This window comes from Cryptomeria japonica, chromosome 1 (genome assembly GCF_030272615.1).
Source record: "Cryptomeria japonica chromosome 1, Sugi_1.0, whole genome shotgun sequence".
NCBI lineage: Eukaryota > Viridiplantae > Streptophyta > Pinopsida > Cupressales > Cupressaceae > Cryptomeria > Cryptomeria japonica.
Window position 1 is genome coordinate 262,776,385 of NC_081405.1, and position 22,515 is coordinate 262,798,899.

General features: G+C 38.5%; 1 protein-coding gene across 3 annotated transcripts in view; it reads left to right on the forward strand.

Annotated features, from left to right (window-relative positions):
* Nucleotides 1–2,449: 2,449 nt before the first annotated feature.
* LOC131873922 (inositol polyphosphate multikinase alpha-like) overlaps nucleotides 2,450–22,515 on the forward strand; it is a 233,511-nt gene continuing 213,445 nt past the window's right edge. The window contains exons 1-2 of one of the 3 annotated variants that reach the window (XM_059217098.1): nucleotides 2,450–2,618; nucleotides 2,765–2,847. The gene's annotated coding sequence lies outside the window, so the exon portion shown is untranslated. The other 2 variants (XM_059217095.1, XM_059217097.1) reach the window with 2 other exon arrangements.

Below are 22,515 nucleotides of genomic sequence, written 5' to 3' on the forward strand. Positions count from 1 at the left end.
GACATGTTTGAAATGAAAAGTACATATAAAACTTAAGAACACACAATGCATATTATAATATTTTTGAGATTTTTATGTTTTTGATATAAAATAAACATGCAATAACAAGATTTAATCAAAAAATGCAAATATAAGAAGGTCGGGTTCACCAAAATATGATGGATGAAAATGGATTCAGGTAGATTAGGGCCTAATCTCACTTTCATTCATACATTATAATACAAAAGAGCCTAAGGAAGTGATCCAGTTTGACTAACTCTTGTGAAAGAGAGTCAAGAGATACTTTTAGGGTTTCTATTTCTTTTTTGATATGAAAAGGAACATGTCAAATGTGGGAGCATGCCAAACTAAACTAATAGGATGAAAGAAAACAACTAGAACAACAACAATAACAGATTGATATAGAAACAAATCTAAGACAAAAATCACAGATCTGGAAATGGGAATATGATGTGCACCCGTGACAAAAAAATTGGGCCTGATCTGACAGGACTAGATCGCCATTGCCTTGCTCTCAGTAACTGAATTGATCTGCAAATTGGGAATCTGAAACCTGAGACTGTTTGAGGTATGTATACCAAATTTGAAGCTGACTAAGGAGGACTAAGGTGTGGAGCACTAGGGTGTGGGGAACCTTGGTCCTTGAAATCTAGGTCCTGATTCTAGTAATGGGTTTGTGATAGTTGGCTAAGATCTTCTAGAAATTGTCCGCTTTGATGAAAACCTATAACTGCACCTACAAGCTGAAAAATGTTGTGTTTGTGGCTATATAGGGTTTTGCCTTACTCGAACCCCCTTTTTTGGTGATTTCCACCTCCACAAATAGCCAATATAGTATTGAAAAGTGTGTGTGTTCTAGAATCTCACGTGTTTGTAAGATTCCTATGAGCTAAAATGCAAACTAGAGTTCTACCCTGTGTTTTGAGTAAAAACCCTAAAATGAATATAATGTAAATGATTTAAACCACAAATGCAATGTAGATCTAAAGCAATAATGTAGATCTAAAAATGTGATAATTTGTCATAAAAACGAGAGAGGACTTTATATTTAATTAAATTAATAATTAAATGCCTAAATGAGCCTTGTCAATGCAAAATGCAATGGGACACACTAAGGCAGGTGCTAACCTTAGCATGGAATTGGACAACCCTAATTAGGGGTGTACAATTTACGACGTATGCTACAAATTCTTAGGTTTTATTTGAATGTTATAAAGACAATGACAATTTTTTGGTGGAAAGGCAACTTTATGTTGCATATTTTTTTGGAATATCTATTTGTATGCATATTTCCTTTACACTAATTAAATTGATTTTGTGTTTGATTAATTCCACATGCCTTGCAAGGTCATCTTTAGCCGCATCCTTTAAAAATCCATCTCTTATGTTATGCATGTCTAGTACATAATGTTATCTCCTTATGTTGATTTTGTTTGTGGGCTACTTTATGTTATTATTTTAATCTCAATATCTTGACGTTGTTTGATCAAAAAATTCTATTCTAGGTCTTTGTTGATGTTATGTGAATTATTAAAAATATGTGCTTTGTGGTTGTATTTCTATGTATCCATGCATTATCATTTATGGTTTGTCATACAAATACTCCATCATCATATTTTGATTTTAATGAACAAGAATACTATTTATTTTCTATGAAACCCATATATGGAGGTATTTCTTGAAGGAAGGATGATGAGATTTTACCAATTTTTCTACTAGGAAAGCTTTAAGGGAATTGGCTTCCATTCCCGAGTTTATAGAGTGGGCTCTTGATAATGGTGGCAGAATAGTGATGAGTCCAACTGATAGTAGGAAATACATATATTATAATGATAATAATTATGCTTGGATGAATATCCACTGTGTTTTACCTCCTGCAAAGTTTCAATTTATTCTTTGATGAATGTCCATTGTCCATGCTTTCCTTGAAATTCACATTAGTTTGGTTTATTCTAAAAAGCACTCATTTATATTGCTAAATCTTTAAAACTTCACGATTTTTAATCAATAAACAACCATTACTTACAATATCACAATGCCTTTTTCACCTACAAATCACCTAAATATGAATCTATCCACCTCAAGCCATAGAACATCTTTACTACTTTTTTACATTAGACAAGGACTCAAACTATAACACAACCCTTGTATACCATTGATCACAACATACCAACCAATCATCATAAAACTTAGCCAAAAACTTATTACCACTTAATCTCTTGTCAATTACTTCTATTACCAACCACCTATTTGAATTTAAGTCATTACTATTTAGATTCGATTATTTCAAATTTACACTGAAGAGAGAAAAAAAAGAGTGATTCGTTAAAAATGTAAAAGTACAATTAGTATTATTAATTTAGTTGTTGTAATACTAAAACTACGATTTTAATATAGTTTTTGTTTAGAATCAAATACGAGATATTTATAATCGCGAACCTTCAAAATTATAAGGCAAGCTGACTTCTGCCTGATTCTTCTTGTAAGCATATATCACCGTGGAAATATCCTCCTGCTTTATTTGTTTATCACAGATATTCTATTGCAATTTCACGCTATCAAAAGACAAAAACTTTCTTTCAAATCAGCTGGCGCAATATTTTATTGTCCTTTTCAAGGTACAAGAAATTTTTTCTTATGTCAATTTCTGATCTGGATTTAAAAAAATTCTCAGTGTTCTTTCAACGCTGGCTTTGGCGTGACCTGTTTTTCTCCTTATTAAATAGGATTACCTATTTACTGTAGCATTTTTCTTCACGCGCAGTAAAAGGAAACTGTTGAGCGGATCGGAGGTGAATTATCGAAGAATAACTGAAATAAATTTATGCTCTGCTTAAGCTTCCTCTGGTATGTAAATTACACGATAATAATCCTGTAGAGCGTAATTTTTCTGGATTTCGTTTCATCATCGTCAATCGTTTTGCTTTTGTAAAGTTTTTATCCAGACTGACTTTGAGTTCTTTATTTTTCACAATGCAGTGTACATTCATGTAATGAAAATGTGATTACTCCTCAGGGCAAAATTGCTGTATAGGATTTTGGATGTAATGTAGCAAACCGTGTTTGCTCGTTTAGAAGATTTTCTGTGATTCTAGTTTTAGATATTTTGATGTCGTCGTTTTAGGTTTAAGACATAATGTGCTAGGTGATGATTGCGAAGTAAATAGCAGCTGAAATGTATTTCATAGCATTAATTGAGAATGAGGTTACTGGCCGTCTTTAATACGGTGTAGTTAAGCTTCGCCTCATTTTTAATATTTTCAAGCGGAAACTAGGCTTGAATGCATCCCATTTTGTCCCATGTCAGGCACATATATGACTTGAAATCGTTCCACTATAACTTCTCTACACTTTTGTTGGAATTAAGGACTGCCTTATTGTAACGAGGGGGTAAGAACCAGTGTTGCATTCTTGCTAGTGGGGGTATAAACCTTAAGCTTTGCCGCATCCTGAATATTTTACAGCTCTCTTTAGGCTGAAATGCATCCCATTAAGCCCCATGTCAGGCTTAGAAATGCCTTGTAATCGTTACACCACAACCTCTCTACATTTCTGTTGGAATAAAGGACTGTCTTATTGCAATGTGGGGTATGAACCAGTGTTGCTTTATTGCAACTGAACCTTAAGCAACACACCAATTTGATGTATAAGACTCGCCTTGTAGAAACTCGCAATTAAATAGTTTTTCCTCGGCCATATATAATCCAAGCATTCTACTTCTAGGTTTCGATCTTTTGAAAAAGCTTAGTAGTAAATCTAAAGTTGCCAACCATCAACACTTGGGCCCCCAAATTTTTACTGTAATTGTATGGGTTCTAATTGTATAATGGGAGAAGGCTACTTTTTGAATCCTTTCACAAGAGTATGCATGCGCGCTAACATTATATAGATATCATGGGAAATTGTGTGGGATATTTTTTTTTACAAAGGGCTAGTTTTCATACAAATTTTCAAGAATCAGGCCAACCAATTAGTGAAGAATAAAAAAAAATCACGATTCATAACTATAAGGTTTTATATGGGATCTACATAAACTTGTTATAATGTTGTTATTAGATTCACTAAAATGTACACACATTACTAGAAATTTTCATATTATTCCTCAAGTAATAGCCTCTAATACTTATTTTTCATATTCTTAGAAGTAAGAAGATTTGCCAACTGTGTTGCACTATGAATTTTATTTTTTTCGGTCTCTCCTGGTGAATATTCTTATAAGCTTTGAGCACCATTGATGCAATTTTTTCATTGCTGTCATTGTGGTAGAATTCTACTAAAAAACCTTTTCACATTCAATAACCATGATATATTTTGTTACATTTTTCTAAGGAAATTGGCTCCATTCTGCATCATGTTGTGCTCACGTAATTACTGTGTTCCCTTTGTTCATGTTATGAGATAGTTCTCATCGATACCTCACTCGAAAAGCATTTATTTTTTGAAGGGATGTTTTGTTTTGGATAGTTCCTCACAAATTAAGAAATATCTTGAATCGCATTATTGGGGCATTTCTTTTACCAACAAGGTTGCTTGACAAATTGAGAGGTGAGTATACCTGAAATTTGAAGAATTGAGATGGGGAACAATTATTCTTTATTTCTACATAAAATACTGTAAGAATTTGTCAAATATAGCCAAGATCTAGAGCACAATGAATAGCACAAGAGAGAGACAATAGATTTGATGAGAATAAACTGTATTCTAATCAAGATGCAAATACTCTCAATTGGATCATTACATACAATATAAAATGAGTCTGCTTATAAAGGCAAGGCCATATGGATAGTGAGCACACAACCATGACATGTGGCTCAATGAGAGACAAGGGTAGGTAGGAGAAATAATAAAATATTCCACAAGAGGTGGATCACCCACCGAAGGTGGAATGCGATAAAAGATAAGACCACAAAAGGTAGAATTTCTCCTACGTGTATCATCCCTATGTGCACATTTCTCTAAGTGTCTCATATCCAAACTACTATGAAATGCATTACCCTAAGTCAACTTAAGTAAACTGTAACTATGAGACAATTTACACCAACACCCCTCCTTAAGTGCATCTTAGGGGAATGTAGACTCAAGTTAACAATGCAAGATGGGTCCCGGTGTAATATTCCCCTTAATTTTTTTTGATTTTTCAATAGCAAGATCACAATCACACCAATCACCCATTAGGGTTAGAACAATGAAATCCAAACAACTGAAGGGAACCCCACACCTTTTGATCACCGAGAGCCCAGATTAGGAGGGTGAGAGCATACGGTAGCAGGGGATCGTTAGTAATAATCTGCTGAAGTGCTGAATACAATAATGGGCGGCAAGCCAACCCCTTCCGCTTATCCAGCGGGTGAATCAAGAAGCTTGGTGGTGAACCAGCCAAGAGAACAACACTCCCAAAACACGAATCACTCAACCACAATATTTCAGCGGGAGGATTGAACACACCAAACAAGCTCAACTCAACTGCTTATGCAGCGGGAGGATCATTACAATAAATATCACTCAACCGCTTATGCAGTGGGAGGACCATTACAAACGGATATCACTCTACCGCTTATGTAGCGGGAGGACTGAGCGACAAATATCAAAATATAGGCGGCAAGCCAGCCTCTTCCACTTTCCAATGGGAATGCTTACAATCCATAAATGGTTAGTAGTACTACTACTTAACCTTACAATATAAAATAGAGCGATAGAATAGAGAAGTAATGCTGTCCAATGCTGATAAATATCTTCAAACAGTTACTAACTCCCAAAAGATCCTTCAACATGAAATTATGAAATCCTAGGATCAATAACATGCAGACCAGCAGCTTCAAGAAACTATGAAATGCTCATTTCTCACTCCAAACTCTCCCAAATCACCTCAAATCACACCCAAATCAACTAATCTACTCACACTACGAAGGGCACACCCAAACACCAACTTCTGGAAATCTGTAATTTTATGACAGCAAGCTGAAATGCACAACCAGCAACACCAAGACACACTAAAATGCATAAAACTCACTCACTAGTCACATCTAACATCCCCAAAGAGTCCCAAATTGCTAATATATTGAAAATGACCAATTACAATCAGGAAAGTGACCTCCATATACCCCATTTACCACATCTTGCTTCCAAAATGCCCACACAAGAATAACGCCTAGGCTGGGAAGTACGATTTGCAAAATAAAAAATGATTACTCAAAGATTAGTGCTGAAAACTTACAAATGCCATCGCCTAGGACATAGAAATCTACAACGCAAATACCCAAAATGATAGATTCGCTTGGCCAAGAGGTATGAACAAAATATGGTTTTAGCAACTCCACGACGAGCAACCATAAAACACTCCATTCCCACACAAAAACTCTCCACAATCTGCAAAACACTCACTGACAGCACTGGAATTACAAGAACACAGCTAGGTACTATCTTCCAAGTACGAAACTAAGACTTAGCTAGGAAGCCACACTTCGAAGCTCAGATTTCAATCGCCAAACTGACAGCATAACGATGCAATTTCATAAGATGCCAAATGAGAGGCCAAGCACTTGTATTTATAGATTTTTCCCTCTGAAATTCAAATGCAAATGGTGTCGAAAACAATTGAAATTCAATTTCATTTCATGTCATAGCCTCCCCTAGACATGGCGTTAATTTTCCCAAACTTCCTAGGCAAAGTTCAAACTTTTTCCATGGTGATAACTTTGCAATATAAAATAATATAAACATGAAATATTTCATCTTTCTCAACACCATCCTTTTAATGCCACTAACATAGGAAAATAACAATATTGATGGCAGATAGATATTTTTCCTAAGTCGCCCACAACACAATTAATCAATAATAAAAATAATAAAATATTAAACCTTAGGATAAGGAAATAATATTTAATTAAATAACTTATAACTCCAATACTGATTAATACCAAAATCAAGGATGAAGCTGTGCGATGAAGACCACTGAACTATGCTGAGTCCTGTCCGAGATTGCTAAAAATAGAAATGCTCAACACAACCACTTACTAAAAATAGTAAGTCAAGAAATACTGCTCCGAAAAACATAATCTTCGCACCCAGAGAAAGGGCTTGGAAAGCTCAGAAGAACTGCATCATCCAAACAGCCAAATCCTAACTTACTAAAAATAGTAAGTTTTGACTTCACCAAAGAATCAAATGCATTTTATGCCACCCTGGAGTTCATGGAAAACCCAGAAGGAAACCATAAGCAGAATTGAATAATTTTCTCCTAACAAACCCTAAAAAGCTTGTGCAGAACTCCACAAAAGTTGGAAACCCTAATTCTCCTTTCTAAATAGCCTATGGGTCTCCGGAATAGGCCAATGGGCCACTGAATGCACATCATTGAGAAGGGGACATTACAGTCCGCCCTCCCCAAAATTGCTTGTCCTCAAGAAATCGCAAATCGGGATGCTGTAATATCTCCTCATTCTCCCAAGTAGCATCCTCCATCGGTAAGTCTTTCCACTTGACCAAATACTCCCTGATGGTCCTTCTCCTCAAAAATCGTTCCCTGCCATCAAGGATTGCTTCAGGAACTAGTAGCAACTCTCCCTCTTCATCCAAAGGAGGCAAATTAGAAGAGACTATCACGTTGTGCCCAAGCGCCTTTTTGAGGCGTGACACATGGAAGACATTATGTACTCGGCTACTCGCTGGTAGCTCCAACTCATAAGCTACAGCTTCAATTCTCCTGATGACCCTGAATGGTCCATAAAAACGTGGCTTAAGGTTTTCCGCTCCACTCTTCTTAAGAGTAAACTGTCTGAAGGGCTGGAGTCTCAAATAGACCATATCACCAACCTCAAATGAAGGCTCAACTTGCTGCTGATCAGTGTACATCTTCTGGTGATTTTGTGCAATCTGGAGGTTGTCCTTCAATGCTTTTAGAATATCCTGACACTGTTGAACCATGTCCCTAGCTTGAGGTGCTCTGCAATCTCCAAACACCAAATCAGCAAAGCTAGGGGCCTTGTATTCATAGAGTGCCATGAAAGGAGACACCCGGATGGACATGTCATAAGTGGAATTATAGAAATCGTCACCAAGATGTAGCCATCTTACCCATGCCTTCTGTTGTTCTGAAACATAATTTCTCAAATAACCTTCCAACCACTTGTTAACTATCTCAGTTTGTCCATCTGTTTGAGGATGGTAACTCGTGCTTGGGGTGAGCACAGTACCACACAATCTGAAAATCTCCTGCCAGAAAGAGCTTAGGAACTTGCTGTCCCTATCACTCACAATGTTTTTAGGCAGCCCATGCAGCCTAAACACCTCACGGAAGAACAAATCAGCAACCTGAGCTGTTGTAAATGAGCTGGTGATAGCTAAAAAATGAGCAAATTTCATTAATCTATCTACCACCACATAGATACAATCCTTCCCACTAGCTCTCGACAACCCAGTGATGAAATCCATAGAGATACTTTCCCATTTTTGACTGGGAATCGACAGTGGTTGCAACAATCCAGCGGGTGCAGTGTGCTCATCTTTGTTCCTCTGACAAACATGGCATTCCATGATATACTTCAGAACATCCTTTTTTAGCCCTTTCCAAGAGAATCTCTCTTGGATCTGCCTATAAGTTTTGAAAAAACCCTGATGGCCAGCAAGAGGAATGTCATGAAAGTTCTGTAATACCTTCTCCTTCAACTTAGATTCAAGTAGAAGAAGGATCCTACCCTTATACATAATTAGTCCATCAACCAATCTATACTTTTCATCATGAAAAGTGCCCTCATGATGCTGGTTGCAAACTGATTTTTGGTATAATCAGCAAGCAACAAGTCCCTCCAATCAATTGTAAGCTCACTCATAGAGCTCAAATGGGGTCTCCGGGAAAGAGCATCTACCACTATGTTGTTCTTCCCTTTGACATACTCAATGTCAAAGTGATAAGCCTGAAGCTTACTAACCCACTTCTTCTGCCTTTCGTTCAAGTCTTTCTAGTACATGAAGTGCTTAAGACTGTTATGATCAGCCTTAACAACGAACTTACTCCCCACAAGATACTGCCTAAACTTTGCAAGGGCATGCATTATGGCAAGCATCTCCTTGACATATATTGAATATAGCCTTTCAGGTCCTCTCAACTTCCTACTTTCAAAGACAATAGGATGCTTGTTTTGCATAAGAACTGCACCAACACCTTCTCCCGATGCATCACACTGCAGTTGAAAAGGCTTGGTGAAATCTGGTAAGACCAAAACAGGGCATGAGCTCATGATCTCCTTGAACTGATCGAACACTATTTGTGCTTTTTCTGACCACTCAAAAGCTCCTTTCCTTGTAAGATCTGTGAGGGGGGCAGCCAACTGAGAGTATCCCTTCACAAACCTACGGTAAAAACCACAAAGACCCAAGAATCCCTTCAAGTGTGTTATGTTCTCGGGAGGAGGCCAATCAATGATAGCTCTAATCTTTTCAGGGTCTACCTTCACACCTCTTGCACTGATAATGTGACCAAGGTAGAGCAATTCTTGCATTCCAAATTCACATTTGGACTCCTTTGCAAACATGGATTTGGATTCCAGTATGCTCAACACTTCATCCAAATACTGTAAGTACTCCTTCCAAGACTTGCTGAATATGAGTATGTCATCAAAGAATATGAGCACAAACTTCCTCAACTATTTCTTGAAGATTTTGTTCATGCATGACTGGAATGTGGCAGGGGCGTTAGTCAAGCCAAAGGGCATGACTAGGAACTCAAAATGCCCAAAGTGGCATCTAAAAGTAGTCTTCTCTACATCTGATGCTCTCATCCTAATCTGACGATACCCCGATCTGAGATCGATCTTTGAGAAGAACACTGCACCATGTAGCTCATCAATTCTTGGGATAGGATACCGTTTCTTAATAGTTTTCTGATTCAAGGCCCGGTAGTCCACGCACATGCGCATGGTCCCATCCTTCTTTTTCACCAAGACCACAACCGAAGCAAATGGGCTCTTGCTTGGCCGTATGTAACCCATATCAAGCAGCTCCAGAATTGCTTTCTCGATCTCATCCTTTTGCTTCTTGGGGTAGCGGTAAGGAGTAGTCATTACCGGTTTTGCTCCTTCTTCCAACTCAATGATATGCTCAATCCCTCTTTCAGGAGGTCTTCCAGGAGGAGGATTTTCAAACACCTTACTCCTCTTGGTAATCAAAGCTTGAATGTCTTCGGGATAGCTTTGTTTCTCTTCTAGTGATTTGGAAGGCATGACCTTGATCTTAGGAGGTCTATCAAGTGGTGGTTTCCCAAAGACCTTACTTTTTTCTGTAATCAATGCTTGAATGTCTACAGAGTAGCTGCCCTTGTCTTCCAATGGATTTGACGACATTATCAAACACTTTGCTGCCCACTCCACTTGGTCATGGCGGATCAGCCTCTCCATCCTCTTCAATGAAACAACTCTAAGTCCTCCATTTGACATTCTTCTCAATACCACCTTCTTCCCATCAAACATGAATTTCAGTTCCATGGTTTGCAAATTTAATGTGATCTCACCAAGAGATCTCAGCCAATAAATCCCAAGGACTGCATCATCAGTCCCTCCAATGCTAACCACAAAGAAATCATCTCGAATCTCATGGTTTTCCAACTTTAGAGACATGCTGGAAATCATTCGGTTGCAAGATATAGTGGAGCCATCAGCTACCATGACTTTGAAGCCTTCTACTTCCTCTGCCACTAGCCCCCTCTTTGTAACAATTCTCTTATCAATGAAATTACGAGTCGCTCCTGTGTCAATGAGAGCAATGACACAATATTCTCCTATCACACCCCAAACTCTAAAGGACTCATTCTTGTGAATGCTAGAGAGTTGAGCAACCACTCCTCTGTCTTCTGACTCAGTTTTAGGCCATTCAGGAGCCTCTTCATACTCGCTGTCCTCAATTTCTGTAATATCCCCAATAAATTTTTTTTGATTTGGCAATAAGATTTACAAATCAAACACCATAACCCATTAAGGTTAGAGAAATAATCCAAACTACTGAAAGGGAACCCTTACACCTTTTGTTCACCGAGAGCCCAATCTAGGAGGGTGAGAGCATACGGTGTTCCGAGGATTATTAGCACCATAAATCAAACTGAAATTACAATGCACGGGCGGCAAGCCAGCCCCTTCTGCTTATCCAACAGGATAGAAACTGAACTCTTGGCGGTAAACCAACCAAGGGAAATAGCAAGAAACTGAAACTCAATCACTCTACCGCGTATTTCAGCGGGAGGACATTACATTAAGCTATCACTCTACCGCATATTTCAGCGGGAGGACAATTGCATAAAACTTATCACTCGACCACTTATTCAGTGGGAGGACTGAGTACATAAACTGAATTACAAAGCAAGAAGGCGGCTAAGCCAGCCTCTTCCACTTATGCAGTGGGAATTACAAATAAGAACATCAAGAATGATTGATCAGTACTACTGAAACAATCTTACAAAAAAGAGATATGAGATAAGATAAGAAGCTTAATGTTGATCTCAAACAATCCACTAACAAAAACATGCCACACTTGAACACTATTGCTGTTCTAATTCTGCAAGCTAGAAAACACACTATCCAACCACTACCGGAAACACCAAAACACTCATAACTTTCTCAAAACTAACCGGAATCACACCAAATAAAATGCAAATGACTAATATAACATAGGCAACCAATCCAATACCTCAAACTTGCAACTTGGAAGCCCCGAATGTGTTGCACGCATCTCAAGGTAAGTCTGAAAATGGTGCTACAGCAGCAAACTTCGATTTGCAACCAAAAATTGTGATGATCACCAAAATCCACCCCAAGATAGGAGAATGGTTGTCTTCCCAATACGCTTCTAAAGAGCCGATACCCAGAACGATGCAATCACTTGGTCAAGAGGTATGAGCAAAATATTGTTTCAGCAACTCTGCGACCAGCAACAAGGAAACACTCCAAAATCCACACAAAACGCTCCACAATTTGCAGAACACTCACGGACAGCACTGGAATTACAAGAACACAGCTAGGTACTATCTTCCAAGTACGAAACTGAGATTTAGCTAGGAAGCCACACTTCGAAGCTCAGATTTTCAATTGCCAAACCGGTAGCATAACAATGCAATTTCATAAGATATCCAAATGGGAGGCCAAACACCTGTATTTATAGTTTTTTTCCTCTGAAATTCAAATGTAAATGCTCCCAAATTCACCTCACCAATTTGCATTTCATTTCACTCTCACGTGGCATCCAAATGACATTTCATTTCATTTCCCAAGGTGGGCGCCCAAGTTGCATTTTAACCAATAATTCAACAAGTTCGAACTTGCCTAAGTCTTCAATAATAACTTAATGCATTCTTCAAATTTCAACGCCTAACTTAGGAAAATATAACATTGATATTAGATAAATATATGTCTTTTCCTAAGTCGCCCAATATATCATTAATCAGTAATAAAATAAATAAATATTAAACCTTAGGATAAGGAAATAATATTTAATTAAATCGCTTATGACTCCAATACTAATTTTCAACAAAATCCAGGATGAAGCTGAGCAATGAAGACCACTGAACTGCTACAGGATCGGGACCCTGTCCAAACTGCTAAAAATAGAATTGCTCAATACTGCCACTTACTAAAAATAGTAAGGCATGAAATACTCCTTCGAAAAACATGATCTTCGCACCCAGAGAAAGAGCTTGGAAAGCTCAATAAGACAACATCATCCAAACAGCCAAACCCTAACTTACGAAAAATAGTAAGTTCTCACTTCACCAAAGAATCAAATGCATGTTATACCACCCTGGAGCTTATGAAAAACCCAGAAGGAAACCATAGACAAAACTAAAGAATTCCCTCCTGGTAAACCCTAAAAAGCTTGTGCAGAACTCCACAAAAGTTGGAAACCCTAATTCTCCTTTCCGAATAGCCTATGGGTCTCTGGAATATGCCAATGGACCACTAAACTAATCACTGTGGAGAAGGGGACATTACAATCCGCCCTTCCCAAAATTGCTTGTCCTCAAGCAATGCCATTACAACTCCCAAATTTTTTAAACTGATCCGCACCAAAGCAAGTATGATCCCAGGGTCCCATGCCCGTCTCAAGAAGAACCCACCATGCCAATACTGCACAAATCTGATCACATCAATGAAAACATCACGCCCAAACTGTACTAACCTCCCTTGTAACTCCAAAATGTTACCATCCATGATACACAAACTGAAAAACCTTGAAGGATTGAAATCAATATCATGTAGCATCTCATGCCCATAAAGCTCTGAGTAATTAATATCAATAATGCCACTGTTTATCACAAGCCTGGGCAATAGGAAATAAAGTCTACATGACTCACAATCAAACTCCACAACATATTTCCCCAAGGTGTCAAGCGGAGCCATGACTGTAAATGTGGCTTCTCCAAATCTCCCTGCAAAGATGAAAACAATCCTTTGCAAGAGCTCAACAACCTCATCCCCATAGCTCCACATGAATCTACTACGCCTCAATTGAATTATTCTGATACAACCATGGAGACTTCTGAAATCTCTTATAGTTCCTACTTCAAATACCTCAGAATGATGAACCATAGAGAGCAAAGGTTCACTGTCCCAATCATAAGTAGAAGAGAGGGCATAAGAATAACCACTAGTTAGAGCTTGAACACTTTCCATATACAAATACTGATAGCCCCAACTTGCCATACCTCTCATCTGAGACCATAAACCCGTTCTGCCAAGAGACTGTGAAGTCTGAAAAAGAGTACACCAACAGCGCACCAAGTCTGAAATGACTGACTTGAGATCTGATTTTAAGAAATTCAGCATCCAAGAAGATGAATAGCTGCTGTAACACAGGAAATCGTCGTCCAAAACAACACATCTGCCCATGTCCAAGGCTGGAAAACACCTCCAAGCAATCTCCAATTGAAAGCCATTACTTGCATGACCAAAGAAATTGTACCAACTCCCCTGAATGAGAGAAAACCATAAAGTGAAGTGGTTAATTTGCAACCAATCAGCAAGCTCAAATCTGAAAATCTGATCCATTCTTTTCCAAAGAAGATGCCCAAGAGTATGCATTTGTTCAATGCTCCAATTTTGTAACAATATCTCATGGTTGCAAATTGCACCTAGATCCTAAACTCTGCAATGTGATCCACCCTCATCACTGAAGTCAAAAGGAATTCCCACATCAAACTTGAAAAGTGGATTAACAAATGTCCAATCAGCATTTGTATCAAACAACAAACTATCAACTTGCTGATTACTATCAGAGTCATGCTCCACCCAAACATTCTTCTGTTCCAAAATCACTTTTTCAGATCTTTGGGGACAAAGAGAAAGATCATACTCCTCCTGAATGCAATCAAGCTCCTCCATTACTTGATTGATCTCCTTGGCCATTTCTCTATTCTCTTGCTCTCTTAAATGTTTGGCCTCATAAAGCTGATCATTTGCTTCAAGAAGTGTCTCTTGGACACTTTTGAAAGAAAGACTAGTGGAATCAAGCTCAATGGTGAGCTCACTAACCTCTCCCCTCAATTGCTTTTTCAAAGACAAAGTCTCATCAACAAACTTGGTGCCAACATCTCTATCATGCATCATGTTTAAGAAAACCCATTTTATTCCTTCCATTGTGTTCTTGATCATGTGCAAATCAGCAAGGGGAACATTTTGTTCACATTGGTCTCTTGGAGTCATGAAGATGAATTTGTCAACTAGGCTTCTAATGTCATCCAATCTAGATAAAGTGTGTATTTCATTTTCAGTAGACACCAACAATTCATTCTTCCAATCATAATCATGCAAGGCAAATGTATTGCTGTTATAATGAATACCAAAATCACAACTATCACACTGGGCATCAAAGTCTTCTAGGCTATCACAAATCACTTGTGCCTCTTCTTTATCACCCTCAACAATGAACTGTGAATCTAGATCAATGAGGTCACTATGTCTATGCTCAAGATCAGCAACATGCATTGATAAATCAGTCATGTCATCAACACCATCAATGCCATCTTCCATGTAAACATTGTTCTTTAAAACCAATACAATATTAGGATCAAATGTAAATTCATCCCATATTGGATCCTCTTCAAACTTAGTTTCTTTTACACCTGGATCCCAAATGCTAAAAGGCTGATTACTTTGTTTAGTTAAAAAGTGTTCACCATAGCTCCAAGTATCCTCCAACTTAGATTTTGAATCTTCTCTTAGTTTTCACTTCCACACATTGCTATTCTCACCAAGAGCAATGCTAGAACCAAGTGATGTTCCATCTTCCCACTCAAACAGTAGATTGTCATATGTTTTCACTTTACCCATCTCAAACAATATGTTATCAACGATCTGAAAATTAATTCCTTTTTCCAACTTAGACCAACAATCCTGCTGTCCTAAATCTGAAAAAACCAATTTAGGACATTGCTCAAAGACTTTCAAAATTTGGTCAAGCTCATTCTTCAAACTATGAGTCTCTACACCATTGTTGAGAAATGCAATTTCTGACTGGTCCTCTAAATCTGTCCCTTGAATGTCATCATTTTGGCATATTTTAAACTCACAAAATAGGACAGCCTCTTGGTCATTAGGAACTTCATCATTAGCTGCAATATTTTCAGCTTCATAATATGAATCTCCACCCAACAATCTGTTAACCATTTCCTCTTGTTTAACATCTTCAATTTTCATCTGCTCTTCCTCTAGAAGCACATGAGTGCATTCAACACTATCACTAGCTCCATAAGAAACATTAAGAGATTCATCATGCACAACTTCAAGTATTGTTTTTTCTTCTTCTTGAATGACAACCTCATCAATGGTAGGTCCGTGCATCACCAAAGAGTCTTCATGAAGCACTGTCTCAAAGTTAGGTGTCAAAACACCAACTCCATCATTTGTCTTTGTATTAAAGATATTGTTTTCAGACTCTTCCTTATGTTTGGATTTTGCAAGAACCTTTACGAAACCCATTTTGATATCTGGATCCTTCATCAAATTAATCAATCCTTGCATTAACTCACAAATAGACTTATTTGTAGTAGACATTCTTCCAAACTCTGATATGCAACCAAAAAACCAAGACCCAACAGGATGGCACGGAGAACTTGTGCTCTGATCAATTTGAACACACAGGTTGGTAGGAAAACCAACTTTGATACCACTGTAATATCCCCAATAGTTTTTTTTTGATTTGGCAATAAGATTTACAAAGCAAACACCATAACCTGTTAAGGTTAGAGAAATAATCCAAACTACTGAAAGGGAACCCTTCCACCTTTTGTTCACCGAGAGCCCAATTTGGTGAGAGCATACGGTGTTCCGAGGATCGTTAGCACTATAAATCAAACTGAAATTACAATGCACGGGCGGCAAGCCAGCCCCTTCTGCTTATCCAGCAGGATAGAAATTGAACTCTTGGCGGTAAACTAGCCAAGGGAAATAACAATAAACTAAAACTCAATCACTCTACCACATATTTCAACGGGAGGACATTACATTAAGCTATCACTCTACCGCATATTTCAGCGGGAGGACAATTGCATAAAACTTATCACTCGACCACTTATTCAGTGGGAGGACTGAGTACATAAACTGAATTACAAAGCAAGAAGGCGGCTAAGTCAGCCTCTTCCACTTATGCAGTGGGAATTACAAATAAGAACAACAAGAATGATTGATTAGTACTACTGAAACAATCTTAAAAAAAAGAGATATGAGATAAGATAAGAAGTTTAATGTTGATCTCAAACAATCCACTAACAAAAACACGCCACACTTGAACACTACTGCTGTTCTAATTCTGCAAGCTAGAAAACACACTATCCAGCCACTACCGGAAACACCAAAACACTCATAACTTTCTCAAAACTAACCGGAATCACACCAAATAAAATGCAAATGACTAATATAACACAGGTAACCAATCCAATACCTCAAACTTGCAACTTGGAAGCCCCGAATGTGTTGCACGCATCCCAAGGTAAGTCTGAAAATGGCGCTGCAGCAACAAACTTCGATTTGCAACCAAAAATTGTGATGACCACCAAAATCCACGCCAAGATAGGAGAATGATTGTCTTCCCAATGCGCTTCCAAAGAGCCGATACCCAAAACGATGCAATCACTTGGTCAAGAGGTATGAGCAAAATATTGTTTCAGCAACTTCGCGACCAGCAACAAGGAAACATTCCAAAATCCACACAAAACTATCCACAATTTGCAGAACACTCACGGACAACATTGGAATTACAGGAACATAGCTAGGTACTATCTTCCAAGTACAAAACTGAGACTTAGCTAGGAAGCCACACTTCGAAGCTCAGATTTTCAATCACCAAACCGGCAGCATAACAATGCAATTTCATAAGATATCCAAATGGGAGGCCAAGCACCCGTATTTATAGTTTTTTTCCTCTGAAATTCAAATGTAAATGCTCCCAAATTCACCTCACCAATTTGCATTTCATTTCACTCTCACATGGCATCCAAATGACATTTCATTTCGTTTCCCAAGGTGGGCGCCCAAGTTGCATTTTAACCAATAATTCAATAAGTTCGAACTTGTCTAAGTCTTCAATAATAACCTAATGCATTCTTCAAATTTCAACGCCTAACTTAGGAAAATATAACATTGATAGTAGATAAATATATGTCTTTTCCTAAGTCGCCCAATATATCATTAATCAGTAATAAAATAAATAAATATTAAACCTTAGGATAAGGAAATAATATTTAATTAAATCACTGATGACTCCAATACCGATTTTCAACAAAATCCAAGATGAAGCTGAGCAATGAAGACCACTGAACTGCTATAGGATCGGGACCCTGTCCAAACTGCTAAAAATAGAATTGCTCAATACTGCCACTTACTAAAAATAGTAAGGCATGAAATGCTCCTTCGAAAAACATGATCTTTGCACCCAGAGAAAGAGCTTGGAAAGCTCAGTAAGACAACATCATCCAAACAGCCAAACCCTAACTTACTAAAAATAGTAATTTCTCACTTCACCAAAGAATCAAATGCATGTTATACTACCTTGGAGCTCATGAAAAACCCAGAAGGAAACCATAGACAAAACTGAAGAATTCCCTCCTAGTAAACCCTAAAAGGCTTGTGCAGAACTCCGCAAAAGTTGGAAACCCTAATTCTCCTTTCCGAATAGCCTATGGGTCTTTGGAATAGGCCAATGGACCACTAAACTAATCACTGCGGAGAAGGGGACATCTGCTGTTCTGAAATTTCAGAATCTGATCCATCAGCAGAATAGCACTCCATTTGATGTAGAGTGCCCTTCCCATGACACTTATGTCCTGGGGCCCAAGGTTCTCTGCAAGAGTAGGAAAGATTCTTCCTTTGGAGCTCTTGACAGAGCTCATCATCCATTCGCGAAGGAAACTTCTTGGTCTGATTTGTAAACTTCTTCTTATCCTTCCGGAAAGGGAAAGGCTTGGACTGAAATTTGTTCTTTGGGGCAGCCAACTCCATGCTTCTAGCCTTCTTGATTGCATCAGCCAAGGTGGGTGGGTCAAAGGCTTTTACCGAACCTTTCAAGAGTTCTTCAAGTCCCTTAGTAAATAGGACCACTAACCTCTTCTCCGAGATACTACTAACCATAACTGAAAGGCTTTAAAACTCAGTTATGAAAGCGTCCAAAGAACCCTGCTGCTTGAGTTGTGCAAGCTCTCTAAACTTCACCTCCGGATCCTTGGTATCAAATCTTTCTATCAATTTGTTGGTGAATTCAGCATAGGTATGGATCAAGTTATGACCAAGAGTGACCAACCCATGGTACCACCATTCATGAGCAGCTCCATCTAGGTGCAAGGTAGCAAACTTGATGGCCTTTCCTTCAGGCATAGGTCTCAAGGACAAGTAATTGTCCAACTTCTGCACCCAAGCTCTAGCTGTGCTCTCACTGCTTCCATCGAAGTGTGCTAGAGTAACCTTCCCAAGAGCTTGATGGTAATCTCTTGGAGTGGAATACCGATTGTCATTCCTTCTTCCTCTCTTCATTTTCTGATTCATGTACTGATCCAAGGTGAGGATATCTCAGATCTCTGTAGGGAGAGAAGCATACTCCATATAGCTACTCCTTATCTCATCAGCTGTAGGTATCTTAACTTCATTTTGTGGTGTTTCTCTAGGTAGAAAGACGGATTGTAGAGGTCTTGGAGTTGAACCTCCATTGTTGCTCCCATTGTTACTCCCGCTTCCATTTCCTTTAGGATTATTAGAAGTACTAGCTTCTGGGCCATTGTTGGGTTGATTAGGGTCCCAACAACATTCTGGTTAAGTTTGGCCAGCAATTGAGACATCATATCCATCATGGCATTGAACTATCTCTTAGCCTTTTTGTCAGGTGCCTCATTCTGCTCTGCAGCCTTCTTTGCCATTGAATCTGTAGAATCCACTTCCTTCCCTCAGTTTCTCAATACTTCTGAAAAGGTATTTTCTTCCGGCACTAAAGGAACCTGAAACTGCTGTCTCCTCTGTTCTTTGTTGTAGTAACGGATGTCTTTGTCACTCATGGAGAACTCTGATCCCTTTGAATTTCACAGGTTGGCAGAAAACCCAGCTTTGAAATTTCAGAACACCAGACTGTAATATTCCCCTTAATTTTTTTTGATTTTTCAATAGCAAGATCACAATCACACCAATCACCCGTTAGGGTTAGAACAATGAAATCCAAACAACTGAAGGGAACCCCACACCTTTTGATCACCGAGAGCCCAGATTGGAAGGGTGAGAGCATACGGTAGCAAGGGATCATTAGTAATAATCTGCTACAGTGCTGAATACAATAATGGGCGGCAAGCCAGCCCCTTCCGCTTATCTAGCGGGTGAATCAAGAAGCTTGGCGGTAAACCAGCCAAGAGAACAACACTCCCAAAACATGAATTACTCAACCACAATATTTCAGCGAGAGGACTGAACACACCAAACAAGCTCAACTCAACCGCTTATGCAGCGGGAGGATCATTACAATAAATATCACTCAACTACTTATGTAGCGGGAGGACCATTACAAACAGATATCACTCTACCGCTTATGCAGCGGGAGGATTGATAGACAAATATCAAAACATAGGCGGCAAGCCAGCCACTTCCACTTTCCAGTGGGAATGCTTACAATCCATAAATGGTTAGTACCATAGTTTTAAAACTCGTGGACTCGCCACGGACTCGCCACGGACTCGCGAGTCCATGGGAGCCACGAGTCGACTCGCCAAGACTCGCCGAGGCGAGTCCTGGCGAGTCCATCTGAAAGACTCGCGAGTCTTGTGCAAGGACTCGCGCGAGTCTTTTGCATGGACTCGCGAGTCTTTCAGATGGACTCGTGCGACCTAGAGAAAATGTCATGCAAGCTTTAAAATTGAGTTTAACATGTGAAAAAATTAGGTCTCTCCGTCAGGATTCATATATGGAATATAACATTTAAGTATAAGTGACATTTCCTTTTATCTTTCTTCTTTCTTATACTTTAAGTTATATTCCATATATACTGTCAGGATGTTTGAGAGTGGTTTCGGACCTCCAGGAGTTATAATGCAAAATCTAGTTTTTGGAGGATTCTTCAATTTTCCAGACTTAGTCAGATTTCAGGATCAGGAAGACATTCCAGACTTAGCCAAATTTCAGGGCATTTGAAGATCAAGATGACATTCCAGACTTTAAGTTATATTCCATATATACTGTCAGGATGTTTGAGAGTGGTTTCGAACCTCCAGGAGTTATAATGCAAAATCTAGTTTTTGGAGGATTCTTCAATTTTCCAGACTTAGTCAAATTTTAGGATCTTTCGGCGATGCCCCTTGACCCCAACTTGGGGGCGTTGCCCCGAAACCCCCGTCGAAAAATATGGGGGGAAATTGCGCCGATGGAAGTAGGGAAAATTTAACCTCCGAGTCTGATTAGGCTCCATATAAAAGCATAATTAGCATTGAAGAAATCTTGGTATTATACATTTTAGAGTTGAAAGTTTGAAACTATGAGTATGTGACATGTGTAATGTTTCAATTATGGCTCTTATGTTCTCTAAATGCATTAATTTCTTTATGTTTTTTTGTAAAACTACGGTTTTTTTTTTTGCCGAGTCCTTGCCGAGTCTTTCACGAGTCTTTCACGAGTCCGAGTCCGAGTCCAAATTTTTGGTTTGCCGAGTCCGTGGCGAGTCCGAGTTTTTCAACTATGGTTAGTACTACTACTACTTAACCTTACAATATAAAATAGAGAGATAGAATAGAGAAGTAATGCTGTCCAATGCTGATAAATATCTTCAAACAGTTACTAACTTCCAAAAGATCCTTCAACATGAAATTATGAAATCCTAGGATCAATAACATGCAGACTAGTAGCTTCAAGAAATTATGAAATGCTCATTTCTCACTCCAAACTCTCCAAAATCACCCCAAATCACACCCAAATCAACTAATCTACTCACACTACGAAGGGCACACCCAAACACCAACTTCTGGAAATCTGTAATTTTATGACAGCAAGCTGAAATGCACAACCAGCAACACCAAGTCACACTAAAATGCATAAAGCTCACTCACTACTCACACCTAGCATCCCCAAAGAGTCCCAAATTGCTAATATATCGAAAATGACCAATTACAATCAAGAAAGTGACCTCCATATACCCCATTTACCACATCTTGCTTCCAAAATGGCCACACAAGATTAATGCCTAGGCTAGGAAGTACGATTTGCAAAATAAAATTGATTACTCAAAGGTTAGTGCTGAAAACTTACAAATTCCATCGCCTAGGACATAGAAATCTACAACGCAAATACCCAAAATGATAGATTCGCCTGGCCAAGAGGTATGAACAAAATATGGTTTCAGCAACTCCGCTACCAGCAACCATAAAACACTCCATTCCCACACAAAAACTCTCCACAATCTGCAAAACACTCACTGACAGCACTGGAATTACAAGAACACAGCTAGGTACTATCTTCCAAGTACGAAACTAAGACTTAGCTACGAAGCCACACTTCGAGGCTCAGATTTCAATCGCCAAACCGACAACATAACGATGCAATTTCATAAGATGCCAAATGAGAGGCCAAGCACCTGTATTTATAGATTTTTCCCTCTGAAATTCAAATGCAAATGGTGCCCTAAACAATTGAAATTCAATTTCATTTCATGTCATAGCCTCCCCTAGACATGGCGTAAATTTTCCCAAACTCCCTAGGCAAAGTTCGAATTTTTTCCTAGGTGATAACTTTGCAATATAAAATAATATAAACATGAAATATTTAATCTTTCTCAATGCCACCTTTTTAATGCCGCTGACTTAGGAAAATAACAATATTAATGGCAGATAGAAGTCGCGCTCAATACAATTAATCAGTAATAAAAATAATTAAATATTAAACCTTAGGATAAGGAAATAATATTAATTAAATAACTTATAAGTCCAATACTGATTAATTCCAAAATCAAGGATGAAGCTTTGCGATAAAGAACACTGAACTATGCTGAGTCAGGACCCTGTCCGAGACTGCTAAAAATAGA